This window comes from Electrona antarctica, assembly GCF_951216825.1.
Source record: "Electrona antarctica genome assembly, contig: scaffold_189, whole genome shotgun sequence".
NCBI lineage: Eukaryota > Metazoa > Chordata > Actinopteri > Myctophiformes > Myctophidae > Electrona > Electrona antarctica.
Window position 1 is genome coordinate 124,385 of NW_027638691.1, and position 15,227 is coordinate 139,611.

Sequence of the window (15,227 nt, forward strand, 5' to 3'; positions counted from 1 at the left end):
CTTTAATCCACATCTTTATTACGTCATCATTGAGAGCTAGTCATTTCATTTCATTTCATTAATCCACATCTTTAGTACGTCATCATTGAGAGCTAGTCATCATTGAGACTCGCTAGCTATACCAGTTATACCCTGACGTCATATGCTGGGACGGTGCATACGCATCAAAAGTAACCACAGTATACCGCTAATCAACTTACAAATTACATATACATAGAGGCATAATACTACTTTTTTACGTGCAAAAAGTAGGTAGGTAGCAAATAGCTAAACCTAATAATTCAATATTTCAAACGTTCTTTCATAGAGAAGCTGAGATTTGACCGTTTGTAGCGGTCGACAGTACTTGCGCGCTCTGCTTGCACACTAGTAGGCCGTGCAACAAGCAAGTAGGCACTCGACAGAGTGCAGTTCTAGTTATTATTATTATACTCATCCTCATTGTGATAGAACTCATACGGAGTAGACAGACATTCACAATGATATTATTATTATTATACTCATCCTCATTGTGATAGAACTCATACGGAGTAGACAGACATTCACAATGATATTATTATTATTATTATACTCATCCTCATTGTGATAGAACTCATACGGAGTATAGACAGACATTCACAATGATATTATTATTATTATACTCATCCTCATTGTGATAGAACTCATACGGAGTAGACAGACATTCACAATGATATTATTATTATTATACTCATCATTGTGATAGAACTCATACGGAGTAGACAGACATTCACAATGATATTATTATTATTATACTCATCCTCATTGTGATAGAACTCATACGGAGTATAGACAGACATTCACAATGATATTATTATTATTATACTCATCCTCATTGTGATAGAACTCATACGGAGTATAGACAGACATTCACAATGATATTATTATTATTATACTCATCATTGTGATAGAACTCATACGGAGTAGACAGACATTCACAATGATATTATTATTATTATACTCATCCTCATTGTGATAGAACTCATACGGAGTAGACAGACATTCACAATGATATTATTATTATTATACTCATCATTGTGATAGAACTCATACGGAGTAGACAGACATTCACAATGATATTATTATTATTATACTCATCATTGTGATAGAACTCATACGGAGTAGACAGACATTCACAATGATATTATTATTATTATACTCATCATTGTGATAGAACTCATACGGAGTAGACAGACATTCACAATGATATTATTATTATTATACTCATCCTCATTGTGATAGAACTCATACGGAGTATAGACAGACATTCACAATGATATTATTATTATTATACTCATCCTCATTGTGATAGAACTCATACGGAGTAGACAGACATTCACAATGATATTATTATTATACTCATCCTCATTGTGATAGAACTCATACGGAGTATAGACAGACATTCACAATGACATTATTATTATTATACTCATCCTCATTGTGATAGAACTAATACGGAGTAGACAGACATTCACAATGATATTATTATTATTATACTCATCCTCATTGTGATAGAACTCATACGGAGTAGACAGACATTCACAATGACATTATTATTATTATACTCATCCTCATTGTGATAGAACTCATACGGAGTAGACAGACATTCACAATGATATTATTATTATTATACTCATCCTCATTGTGATAGAACTCATACGGAGTATAGACAGACATTCACAATGATATTATTATTATTATACTCATCCTCATTGTGATAGAACTCATACGGAGTAGACAGACATTCACAATGACATTATTATTATTATACTCATCCTCATTGTGATAGAACTCATACGGAGTAGACAGACATTCACAATGATATTATTATTATTATACTCATCCTCATTGTGATAGAACTCATACGGAGTAGACAGACATTCACAATGATATTATTATTATTATACTCATCCTCATTGTGATAGAACTCATACGGAGTAGACAGACATTCACAATGATATTATTATTATTATACTCATCCTCATTGTGATAGAACTCATACGGAGTAGACAGACATTCACAATGATATTATTATTATTATACTCATCCTCATTGTGATAGAACTCATACGGAGTAGACAGACATTCACAATGATATTATTATTATTATACTCATCCTCATTGTGATAGAACTCATACGGAGTATAGACAGACATTCACAATGATATTATTATTATTATACTCATCATTGTGATAGAACTCATACGGAGTAGACAGACATTCACAATGATATTATTATTATTATACTCATCCTCATTGTGATAGAACTCATACGGAGTAGACAGACATTCACAATGATATTATTATTATTATACTCATCCTCATTGTGATAGAACTCATACGGAGTATAGACGACCTTTGCTGCGTGTCTCTCCCCCCCTACCCCCCTACCCCCTCCCCCCCTCTCCCCCTCTACCTCCCTCCTTCATGTCCGCCTTCACTTGAACCTAGCAATGAAAGGCAGAAAAGCCAAAAAACACATCTTAAAATATATGTTTTAATAAAATAAAAATCACACCTGAACTGAGTGGTGCAACTCCCCTCTCCCCCTGCCCCCCCCTCTCTCTCTCTCTCTCTCTCTCTCTCTCTCTCTCTCTCTCTCTCATCAGCAGGCAACAGTGCAATATCTCTCTCTCTGTTTCTGGCACAACAGTGCCACTTTTGCCCCTACTGGTACAGTCACATAGTCACATGAGTTAGGACGGACATTGCTGTTCCTTGGAGTGGTTGCACCACTCAGTGGTGGATTCCCCCGCCCCCTGAACGTCTAGTCTCTCCTGTACACATGTAGGGGAGACGGGGGTAATGTGAGACACTTTTTACATTTGCTCCCCTGTAGGCGAGCTAAAATTATATATCAGTCAAATTTACACATTTCCCATTCATTTGGGATGTTTCCTAACAATGGAAACTATCAGAATGAATTCAAGACAAAGGGCAGTGACAATATGGTTGTTTTAAAAAAAGTGGTCAGGTGTCTCACTTTACCCCAGGGCAGGGGTAAACTGAGACAGACCAGAAAAATCAATGGGGTAAAGTGAACCAGGCAGGGGTAAACTGATCCACTTACCTTTTTCACTTTAAAACTACCAGAAAAACACATGTTGTAACAGTTAGAATACTGACAGCTAGCTTGACAACCACACATTCCAGAACTAATGTCAGACTAGTAACAGAATCATGGGAATTGGTCATTAAGCACATTTTTTCTAAACACTTGAAAGTAACTCTGAACAAGACAACATTCTGTAATTCAAAATATTTTAATTAACATTCAAACGATTAGAAAACTACACACACGCTCACACCTCACGTCTCTACAAAAAGCAACACTTGCAAAAAGAGATAAACGTCTCTCTCGGTCGAAGTTCCCCCCTCATTTAACCCATTAAGACCGGGAACGTATCTGTGTCACTTTAGCATAGTAGACAGCAATTGGGTTCGGAAAACACATGACCCTTAGAGCCAGCTAGTAGGGGCTCAGAACACAGCACCATCAGAACCAGCTAGAACAGCTATAGCTACAACTAGGCCTACTAAAAACTTTTTCGAGTTTTTATCATCTTTTTAACCTAAATTTAACAAAATCAATGACCAATGGAGGGCCCCAGGAGCCCTTTTCAAGGCGTCAACCATAGTACCTCACGGTCCAATTTCCCCGAAGGAAGGATTGGCTAATTTGTCCCTGGTGGGGTAATGTGAGACAGTGTCTCGCTTTACCCCGAAGCATTTGTCTCACTTTACCCCACACCCACATTTTGGTAAACAGGACCTCTTTTAGCAATGCAGGCTAATCTTCAGATAGCAGCAATCTCATGGATGTTATGTTGGTAGTTCATCAACGTGTATGATTTAAGTTTTTCTACCTGAATTAATTTGCTTTGACACAACAGCTGATTATGTTGACGACAAGAACATTTACTTTTACAAGCAAAAAACAATTTTTTGTGAAAAAACATGCTTACCACAGCACAATAAGGTCCTCTCCTCCATGGCAGGTAGGAAATGGGAGGGGCTTCAACATATAATGGTCACATGGCACAAATGTGTTGTGGTCATGTGATACAGGGGGTGTCTCAGTTTACCCAGGCTGCGTTCGAATTCATTCCCTATGCCCCATATAGTGCACTACTTTGGGGTTCCGCCATTTTGTTATAGTGTCCGAATATGTAGTGAGCATTTTTGCACCCTAATGTAGTGGACTGAAGTATCCCACAATGCACCGGGAATTGTAGGGACCATCCGATGGTCACTACAAAAACACAGCGAAGCAAATCTGCCCCATAATGCATTGCGCAAGCTCGCTCTTGAACGCACATGCACGCGTTTGCGCGCACGTGCGCTGCTTCTGCATGCATGTGCTTATTGCACTCCAACTCAGAAGAGGCAGAAGTTGAACCAGCGAAAGAAATCAACACAAATGTACTTTTTAAACTTTCGTTTCCCCTCTCTTTTCTTCCCTGGAGATCTCGAAGCTACAGATCTCGAGACAAATGATCTGTGCATTTATTTGCAATTGTTTTGTTTTATTTATTTATAATAAAACAATTAATTTGCATTTGCAATAGTATTACTAATCTGATTCATTCATATCACCCAGGCCCAGCGCATGACGTTAGGAGAGGAATGAGTTGCTTGCTGTAGTGTAGAAGGCCTTATATTTGAATAGTTTTTGGATTAAGGTTGGTGAGGTTGTAAAGCTATGTGCTAAAGTCAAATATATATTTTGTACATGCATGTGAGACATTATTATTAAGTCAAATATATATTTTGTACATGCATGTGAGACATTATTATAGACGTTTTATTAATATTAATTAATTCCTGACATTAAAAAATATATGTTATCTAACATTATTTCATTGAATTGCGCTAAATACATTACAACTTCATTATGTAGGCAGTAATTTATTGGACTGCTGTTTCTGTTAACGTCCGTATTGTAATGTGAGCAGAGCTTGTAGATCGGCTACTTTTGGTAATTCTTTACCAAAAGTACCCGATCTACAAGCTCACAATACGGACGTCGCGTTGCTTATAGATCGGCTATTTTTGCCGTATCCCCCCCCCCCCCCCCCCCAGGATTAGCGGGGGTTCATAATCATGCTGCTGATATTTTCATATTGACAAGGTGGTGCACTGTTTTCATATTGCTGGATAATGGATATAATATTAATGTATTGATAATAATCATAGGCCTATGTTATTTTAAAAGAATAACCTTTTTATCATCATTTCAGCAGCAGCGTTTTGACTGTTTTTTTGTAGTCAGTTGATTCTTCATATCCAAATGAGTGAAACGGCCGGGATGATTTGTTTATTTTTCATACAGTTCTTTATGAGGCGATCTGAACCCTATGGGGGATTACAATGCAAATAAAAAGTACATGAACCCGCGGACCTATAGCGCCCTCTACCGATATTGACGTCAGAGTCGGTGCTCCCCATACAGGGAGTATTGTCCGAATTAATCACTATTTGAGTCCACTGAGTCTGGGTCCCCGTATGGGGAGTAGGGAGTAGGGAACAACCCTAGCAATTCGAACGCAGCCCCAGTGTCTCACATTACCCCCGTCTCCCCTACATATGCATTTATATGTTAACGTTAAAACATGTACATATGCATTTATATGTTAACGTTAAAACAACAAGAGCGGTGCCCGTGGGGCCTCTACAGCGGTGCCTGGTGGGGGCACTGGCCTACTTGGAACGATGCAAGTTGGAAATAATGCCCCACCCAGATGTTATGTCTGTGTCCCTTTTATGCCCAAATATGGAGTTCTTTGTCAGGCATGCATCAGAATGATGTCAGAACAGGCCAGCTCCATATATGGACACTGGGCATGGGCCCGGTCCAGAGCCCGGGCAGAGGCCTTTTTGGGGCGGTTCTGGGTCCGACCGACTCGACACCGGGCACTGTACTCCCTGCGGTGCTGTGGAACGCATGTGTCGAATTTGAAGTCGGTGGAGCGAACGGTTGTCGAGTTACGTGGATTACACACGGACGGACAGACAGACAGACAGACAGACAGACAGACAGACAGACAGACAGACAGACAGACAGACAGACAGACAGACAGACAGACAGACAGACAGACAGCGACTTGGTGCATTTATAGAGATAGATAATAGAGCATTCTATATACAGAGTCCCCAGCCGCTCCAATGCAAAAAAATTAATAAAATTGAATTAAAAAGTCTAAATAACTTGTTATCGCACACCAACTAAATGTAATTGTCTCCACCAGGCCGAAGGCATTGGGAGAGAGTATGTTTTGCACTCCGTCCGTGTGTGTATGTGTCCTTCCTTCCGTCCGTCCTTCCGTCCGTCCGTCCGTTATCAGCTAATCTACGGCACCGTTGGCCCGATCCATGCCAAACTTTGCACACACACTCCCTGGATGCCAACAACGAACCTCTGCCCCAAATATTCCTCAACGGCCTGTTATAGCGCCACCATGAGGCCGATTTAGGCAAAACACATTTCTGTAGATAACTCGTACACATTTTATCCATACATCACACAATTTGGTATACACTATCTCCATAGTCATGTGATCAACACGGATCTGCACCATTTCCCATCTTCCATCCTGATTGGCTAAGATTGGCTTCCAAAGCTCACATGATTGGTCCGTTTCAAACAAAATGCCACAAATCACAAACACAGTGTCCAATTTCCATGAAATTATACACGCACATTTCCACTAGGCCGAGGACGACATGCCACTATTTCTTTCCCAAATCAGCCTCACGGTGGCGCTATAACCGGCCAATTCCTGTTTTTACCTATAACTGAATGTATGTGCACTCCCTAGAGGCCATGGAAAAACATTTTCCTTGCATCCCTCCACATCTGCCGGTTATAGCGCCACCATGAGGCCGATTTCTGCAAAACACATTGTTTATGTTAGTCGCACAGATTTCATCCAAATCTCACGCAAATCGGTACACATGATCTCTGTAGTCATGTGATCAAGACGAGCCTGTTGGATTTCTCAGATTCTACACTGATTAGCTAAGATTGCCTTCCAAAGTTTTCAGGAGTAGCCTGTTTTCTACAAAATGCTGCACAAACATGTTTATATCACTCCTAAACATTTTGCCAAACATCACATACACTCCTATCCTCCTGGTGGAGACCTGTGACATCACATACACTCCTATCCTCCTGGTGGAGACCTGTGACATCACATACACTCCTATCCTCCTGGTGGAGACCTGTGACATCACATACACTCCTATCCTCCTGGTGGAGACCTGTGCCCAGAAGGGCCCTTTTTCTAGTTGTTCCTAATGTACACAATGTCTCCAAGCTGTTTCACTGCCCGCGCTGCGTGGCCATCAGTCAAGCTGTTTCACTGCCCGCGCTGCGTGGCCATCAGTCAAGCTGTTTCACTGCCCGCGCTGCGTGGCCATCAGTCAAGCTGTTTCACTGCCCGCGCTGCGTGGCCATCAGTCAAGCTGTTTCACTGCCCGCGCTGCGTGGCCATCAGTCAAGCTGTTTCACTGCCCGCGCTGCGTGGCCATCAGTCAAGCTGTTTCACTGCCCGCGCTGCGTGGCCATCAGTCAAGCTGTTTCACTGCCCGCGCTGCGTGGCCATCAGTCAAGCTGTTTCACTGCCCGCGCTGCGTGGCCATCAGTCAAGAAAATGATCATTTACGAGTTCGCTTTGAACGCACAATAAGCATGTTTTAACACCGCTGCAGTTTTAGTTTAGTTTATAGTTTATTTTGATCAATTCAACAGTGTAACATAAAGCATTACCTTAAACATTCACATTCTCTTATAGTTGATGGAAAAGGCATCGGCTGAAGCTCAAAGATTATCGATGCCTGTCCTTTATAGGCTGAAGCTCAAAGCTTATCGATGCCTATCCTTTATAGGCTGAAGCTCAAAGATTATCGATGCCTATCCTTTATAGGCTGAAGCTCAAAGCTTATCGATGCCTATCTTTATAGGCTGAAGCTCAAAGCTTATCGATGCCTATCCTTTATAGGCTGAAGCTCAAAGCTTATCGATGCCTATCCTTTATAGGCTGAAGCTCAAAGATTATCGATGCCTATCCTTTATAGGCTGAAGCTCAAAGCTTATCGATGCCTATCTTTATAGGCTGAAGCTCAAAGCTTATCGATGCCTATCCTTTATAGGCTGAAGCTCAAAGCTTATCGATGCCTATCCTTTATAGGCTGAAGCTCAAAGATTATCGATGCCTATCCTTTATAGGCTGAAGCTCAAAGCTTATCGATGCCTATCTTTATAGGCTGAAGCTCAAAGCTTATCGATGCCTATCCTTTATAGGCTGAAGCTCAAAGCTTATCGATGCCTATCTTTATAGGCTGAAGCTCAAAGCTTATCGATGCCTATCTTTATAGGCTGAAGCTCAAAGCTTATCGATGCCTGTCCTTTATAGGCTGAAGCTCAAAGCTTATCGATGCCTATCCTTTATAGGCTGAATCTCAAAGATTACCGATGCCTATCCTTTATACATGTCATATTTACTCTAACATATTTTAAACTCACATAATGAATGATACCCCTATACAATTTCTTACATTCACATTCCTTCCATTGTTCGTTAAAACGAACACTCAACATTATTATTATTCAGTATTTGCCCCTCGAAAATTCATTCTTATACCTCCAAACGTATTATTTTCCTACATATATATCACTCATACATGCATACATGCATATATACATACACCATACATATACACACATAGATCCATCACTTATCTGTATTTCTCCAAAAGCCACATCTTGTACCTTTTTCTTAAATAGAATTAAATGATTGCACTGCTGGACATTCTCTGCTAACCCATTCCATAGCTTTACTCCACTGACAGTTGCTTGTTAAAGCCACAAGGTGGCGACCAAACACCACTCTAATCTATTACAGTAACCTGTTGAAGGTTGCAGCTGCTTCACAGTTGACACTTTGTCAACATGACGACATCATGACGACAACATGACGACATCATGACGACGTCATGACGAGAGCTCATTCAATTTAAGTTCATTTGATTTGATGTTGACCATCTGATGATATTTGATACTTTACTGTTGAAATGTGAATGTTTTCGTCGACTAAAACCAAGACGAAAAATGTCCGTCGACTACCTTTTTTCACTGACGAAAACTAAATGGAGACTAAATGAAAACTAAGCGATGATGACTAAAACTAAGACTAAATATAATGACAATTTCGTCAACAAATAAAATCTAGACTAGAATGTTAGGAAGGGACTAGTGGACAAGAGATCCAGTATAAGTCATTTTACAATTAGTTGCATGTTTTTTTCAGCATGTGAAAAAAAAACATTACGACATTACGACGGCATCAAGGCCCGCCAAAATACATTTAAGTCGACTAAATCAACTGTAGATTTAGTCGACTAAAATCGTATGATATTTAGTCGACTAAAACAACACTAAAACATTCCAGGTGACTAAAATGTGACTAAAACTAAATGAAAACTATTCAAGAGACTAATGACTAAAACTAAAATCAAAATTTGCTGCCAAAAACACTGGTGTGAATGTTGCTCTGTGTTTTTTCTTTTTTAATATTTTTTTTATCCCACGGCCAGGGGGAGGCGGTATAGAGACCAGTTCCTTTCCCCTCCATCAGGCACCCCGGCTGGCCAGAGGGAGGTAGTTTAGAGACCAGTTCCTTTCCCCTCCATCAGGCGCCCCGGCTAGCCAGGGGGAGGTAGTTTAGAGACCAGTTCCTTTCCCCTCCATCAGGCGCCCCGGCTGGCCAGGGGGAGGTAGTTTAGAGACCAGTTCCTTTCCCCTCCATCGGGCGCCCCGGCTGGCCAGGGGGAGGTAGTTTAGAGACCAGTTCCTTTCCCCTCCATCGGGCGCCCCGGCTGGCCAGGGGGAGGTAGTTTAGAGACCAGTTCCTTTCCCCTCCATCAGGCGCCCCGGCTGGCCAGGGGGAGGTAGTTTAGAGACCAGTTCCTTTCCCCTCCATCAGGCGCCCCGGCTGGCCAGGGGGAGGCAGTTTAGAGACCAGTTCCTTTCCCCTCCATCAGGCGCCCCGGATGGCCAGGGGGAGGCGGTATAGAGACCAGTTCCTTCCCCTCCATCAGGCGCCCCGGCTGGCCAGAGGGAGGTAGTTTAGAGACCAGTTCCTTTCCCCTCCATCAGGCGCCCCGGCTGGCCAGAGGGAGGTAGTTTAGAGACCAGTTCCTTTCCCCTCCATCAGGCTCCCCGGCTGGCCAGAGGGAGGTAGTTTAGAGACCAGTTCCTTTCCCCTCCATCAGGCGCCCCGGCTGGCCAGGGGGAGGTAGTTTAGAGACCAGTTCCTTTCCCCTCCATCAGGCGCCCCGGCTGGCCAGGGGGAGGTAGTTTAGAGACCAGTTCCTTACCCCTCCATCGGGCGCCCCGGGCTGGCCAGGGGGAGGTAGTTTAGAGACCAGTTCCTTCCCCCTCCATCGGGCGCACCGGCTGGCCAGGGGGAGGTAGTTTAGAGACCAGTTCCTTTCCCCTCCATCAGGCGCCCCGGCTGGCCAGGGGGAGGCAGTATAGAGACCAGTTCCTTTCCCCTCCATCAGGCGCCCCGGCTGGCCAGGGGGAGGCAGTTTAGAGACCAGTTCCTTTCCCCTCCATCAGGCGCCCCGGCTGGCCAGGGGGAGGTAGTTTAGAGACCAGTTCCTTTCCCCTCCATCAGGCGCCCCAGCTGGCCAGGGGGAGGCAGTTTAGAGACCAGGATTACTGCATGTTTTTTTTGAGGGTACCTACCCTAGGGGATACGGGGAGAACATGTGAGGGTACCTACCCTAGGGGACACGGGGAGAACATGTGAGGGTACCTACCCTAGGGGATACGGGGAGAACATGTGAGGGTACCTACCCTAGGGCACACGGGGAGAACATGCAAACTCCACACAGAAAGGCCCTTTCGCCAACCCCGCCTCGGGTATGGGCACTGATGACGCGGAGGAGGAAACACGCCGCCAGCGCCCACAGCGTCCCCAGCGGGAATCGAACCCAGGACCTTCTAGCTGTGAGGCGACAGCACTACCGACTGTGCCACCGTGCCCCCTGCTGTGTGTTTTAACTGTTGAAATGTGAGTGAAAGTGGCCCCCTGTAAAAAGTCAAAGCGTACGCAGGACCACATTTTGGAAAAAAATAGCCGATCTACAAGCTATATATCGGCTATTATCACAATAGGAGTTGAATGACTCGCTTCCAGTGGCAGCGGTGGCCGAACGGTTTGCGGAGCGGTCTTGATACCGGAAGGTCGCCAGTTCGTATCCCCGGACCGGCACGTTAAAATTACTACCGCTGAAGTGCCCTTGAGCAAGGCATTGAACCACTACCATGAAATGTTCTATGAGCAGGGCCTGGCTGTAAACAAGTATCTGATGCTGAGTCCAGTTACCCTGGGTAAATATAGTAACTTTGCTTTGCTTTGCCACAAATAAATATTATGAATGAGTTCAGTGTATAGGCCAATATAGACAGAATATAATTCATGATACATTTTAGCACACATCTGTCTTTTGGACTGTAAAGTATCCTACAGGTACAGGAGTTTAATTTTCACCTGAGGACTCACATCTCTCTCTTTGGGTGGGTTAGAGTGTACATTTATATACAGTACAGGAGGACTCCCATCTCTCTCTTTGGGTGGGTTAGAGTGTACATTTATATACAGTACAGGAGGACTCCCATCTCTCTCTTTGGGTGGGTTAGAGTGTACATTTATATACAGTACAGGAGGACTCACATCTCTCTCTTTGGGTGGGTTAGAGTGTACATTTATATACAGTACAGGAGGACTCACATCTCTCTCTTTGGGTGGGTTAGAGTGTACATTTATATACAGTACAGGAGGACTCACATCTCTCTCTTTGGGTCGGTTAGTGTACATTTATATACAGTACAGGAGGACTCACATCTCTCTCTTTGGGTGGGTTAGAGTGTAGGCTACATTTGACATCCTTTTCATTTCTATGTTTCCCTGCCAATGCAGAACAGCGTCTGTGAGGTTTATGATGCATTACATGAATCATTAGATCATCTAATAAATGTGTAGTGTTAGACTTTATGCATTTAATTAATCATTGGTTATCTAGATCTGCTATCTTTGCTCTTCGTAAGTGAACTTGTTTAAGTGTGGTTTGTGTGGTTTTATGAACATTGAACCAATGACGCGTTTTTCTTCCAAAAAGGTATAATTGTTTTCCAGCCGACAGTGACGATATAGTACAAACATGCAACAGCATTATAGCCTACTGTACTCACTGTACTTATTAATAACCTCTCCTCCACATGTGGGAGTGTTTGTGCACGCACACACGCACACACGTGCACACACGCACGCACGTGCACACGGCGTGCACGCTTCCTCTCTCCTCATCTGCTCATTGATATATTTTCTCAGTTAACAATGAATCTGTTTTCAATTCAGCCTCATCTGTCATCTGTCGCCTGACCAGGTACATACTACATACGCAACCATAACCAAGACCACCTGTTAAAACAAATCTTATTTTATTATTTCAACAGTGCATAACACAGCATTGAAGTAAGTGGTACATTATTATATCAACAGGATATCAAGTACAACATTTCTTTTATATCTATAAGTCTTTTTTTAACCAAAAAAGTGAAATAATGTATGTTTTATGATGAAAGGATCCAATCCACTTTATTTATAAAGCACATTTTTATACAACAAGGTTGAAACAAAGTGCTGTACAGAAAGAAATACTAAAAGATATCAGGGGGAAAAAAGCAACAACAACAGTACATAAACAGGGTAACATAAGGACAATGCAGTGGAAGCAGCAACTCTTAATCGGTATGTTCAAAAGCCAAGGAGTACAAGTGAGTTTTCAGACGTGATTTAAACACAGACAAGGATTGCGACGCTCTGACATGAGGTGGAAGTTCATTCCACAGTGTGGGTGCTACAACAGAAAATGACCTCCAGCTTTGATTTTGGGATCTTGAGAAGTGACTGGTCAGTCGACCTCAGGGCCCTTGTCGATACTTTGGGGGCTACAAGTTCCGATATATAGACTGGTGCGCCAGCCCATTTACAGACTTAAAAGCAAATATTAAGATCTTAAACTGGATCCTGTAACGCACAGGAAGCCAGTGTAGGGAGGCAAGGATCGGGGAGATGTGGTCATACTTCCGTGCCCCTGTTAAGAGGCGAGCGGCCGCGTTTTGGACTAACTGTAGTCGTGACAGACAGGCTTTGCGTGATGTTCACCTTATACTGTATTTGTTATGACCAGCACACTGTAAAAAAAATACAACAATATACATGATATAACCGGGAAAGAGAGGTGCTGAACATTTGGTTGAAGCAATAGCAAAATGTGTTCTCTAAAAAACAACAAAAAACAAAACAAAAAAAACATAGCATTACAAAATCAGTCTTGGGCAAGATTCATATTGAAACGGTTAAGTGCACTTCATTTTGCCTTGCAATTTGGCCGACTCACTTTCAAAAGGAGGACAATTTAACCCATTTAGACCTGAGGACGATTCTAAAAAGATGGCTTCTAAATCCCGACAGTTTTCTGAAAAACCCTATGTTTTTATGTCAGGTGGTGCTCAACCTTTTTCATGTCAAGGTCCCCAGAAATCTCTATGTATTCGGCCGCCGACCCCCATCTGAAAATATGTTGTTCCAGAGACCCTGTTGGCTCTGAACGAATATATAATCAAAGATTTGCGCTACATTTTCACGATTTTTCAAAAATAGCAGATCTACAAGCTCGTAGCGCGGCACTCGGTGCCGCGCTACGAGCTTGTAGATCTGCTATTTTTCAATAGATAAAGCATAACATAATGCTTTAAAACACCAACAGGGGTTCCCGGCCGCCCAGAATGGGTTAAGTTCTTGGCTCTTCAAACACCCTCTTCAGTGATTGGACATCAAAGCACGGCCAATCAGAAAGTCCCATTAGGACAGTTCTCATCATCCTGACCAATCAGAAAGTCCCATTAGGACAGTTCTCATCACCCTGACCAATCAGAAAGTCCCATTAGGACAGTTCTCATCACCCTGACCAATCAGAAAGTCCCATCAGGACAGTTCTCATCATCCTGACCAATCAGAAAGTCCCATTAGGACAGTTCTCATCATCCTGACCAATCAGAAAGTCCCATTAGGACAGTTCTCCTCATCCTGACCAATCAGAAAGTCCCATTAGGACAGTTCTCATCATCCTGACATCTAATTATTGCTGGATTCCTGAAAGGAACCTTGGAAAGGAACCTTGGTTAGCTCATTTAGGCCTGATGTAAAAAGAAAAAAAAGTCTTCTAAATCCTGACAGTTTTCTGAAATACCTCATGTTTCTGTCTCAGTGGTGCTCAATATTTCATGTCAAGGACCCCAAAAATGATATGTAATTGGCCACCGACCCCCCATCTGAAAATATGTTATTCCAGGAACCCCTCAGAAGCAAAGATTTGAGTTAAAAGCGTTCGCTCAGAAAGAATATATATATTCAAAGATTTGTGCCTGCATTTTCACGATTAAAAAAAAATAGCAGACCTACAAGCTCGTAGCGCAGCACTCGGTGCCGTGTTACGAGCTTGTAGGTCTGCTATTACACTCAGGCTTTGTGCAGGGGGTCCATGGCTTGGTACTGGTCCAGTACAGTATATGGTACTGGTCCAGTACAGTATATGATACTTGGTACTGGTCCAGTATATGGTACTGGTCCAGTACAGTATTTGGTACTGGTCCAGTACAGTATATGGTACTGGTCCAGTACAGTATATGGTACTGGTCCAGTACAGTATATGGTACTGGTCCAGTATATGGTACTGGTCCAGTACAGTATATGGTACTGGTCCAGTACAGTATATGGTACTGGTCCAGTATATGGTACTGGTCCAGTACAGTATATGGTACTGGTCCAGTACAGTATATGGTACTGGTCCAGTATATGGTACTGGTCCAGTATATGGTACTGGTCCAGTACAGTATATGGTACTGGTCCAGTACAGTATATGGTACTGGTCCAGTATATGGTACTGGTCCAGTACAGTATATGATACTGGTCCAGTACAGTATATGGTACTGGTCCAGTACAGTATGGTACTGGTCCAGTACAGTATATGGTACTGGTCCAGTATATGGTACTGGTCCAGTACAGTATATGGTACTGGTCCAGTACAGTATATGGTACTGGTCCAGTATATGGTACTGGTCCAGTATATGGTACTGGT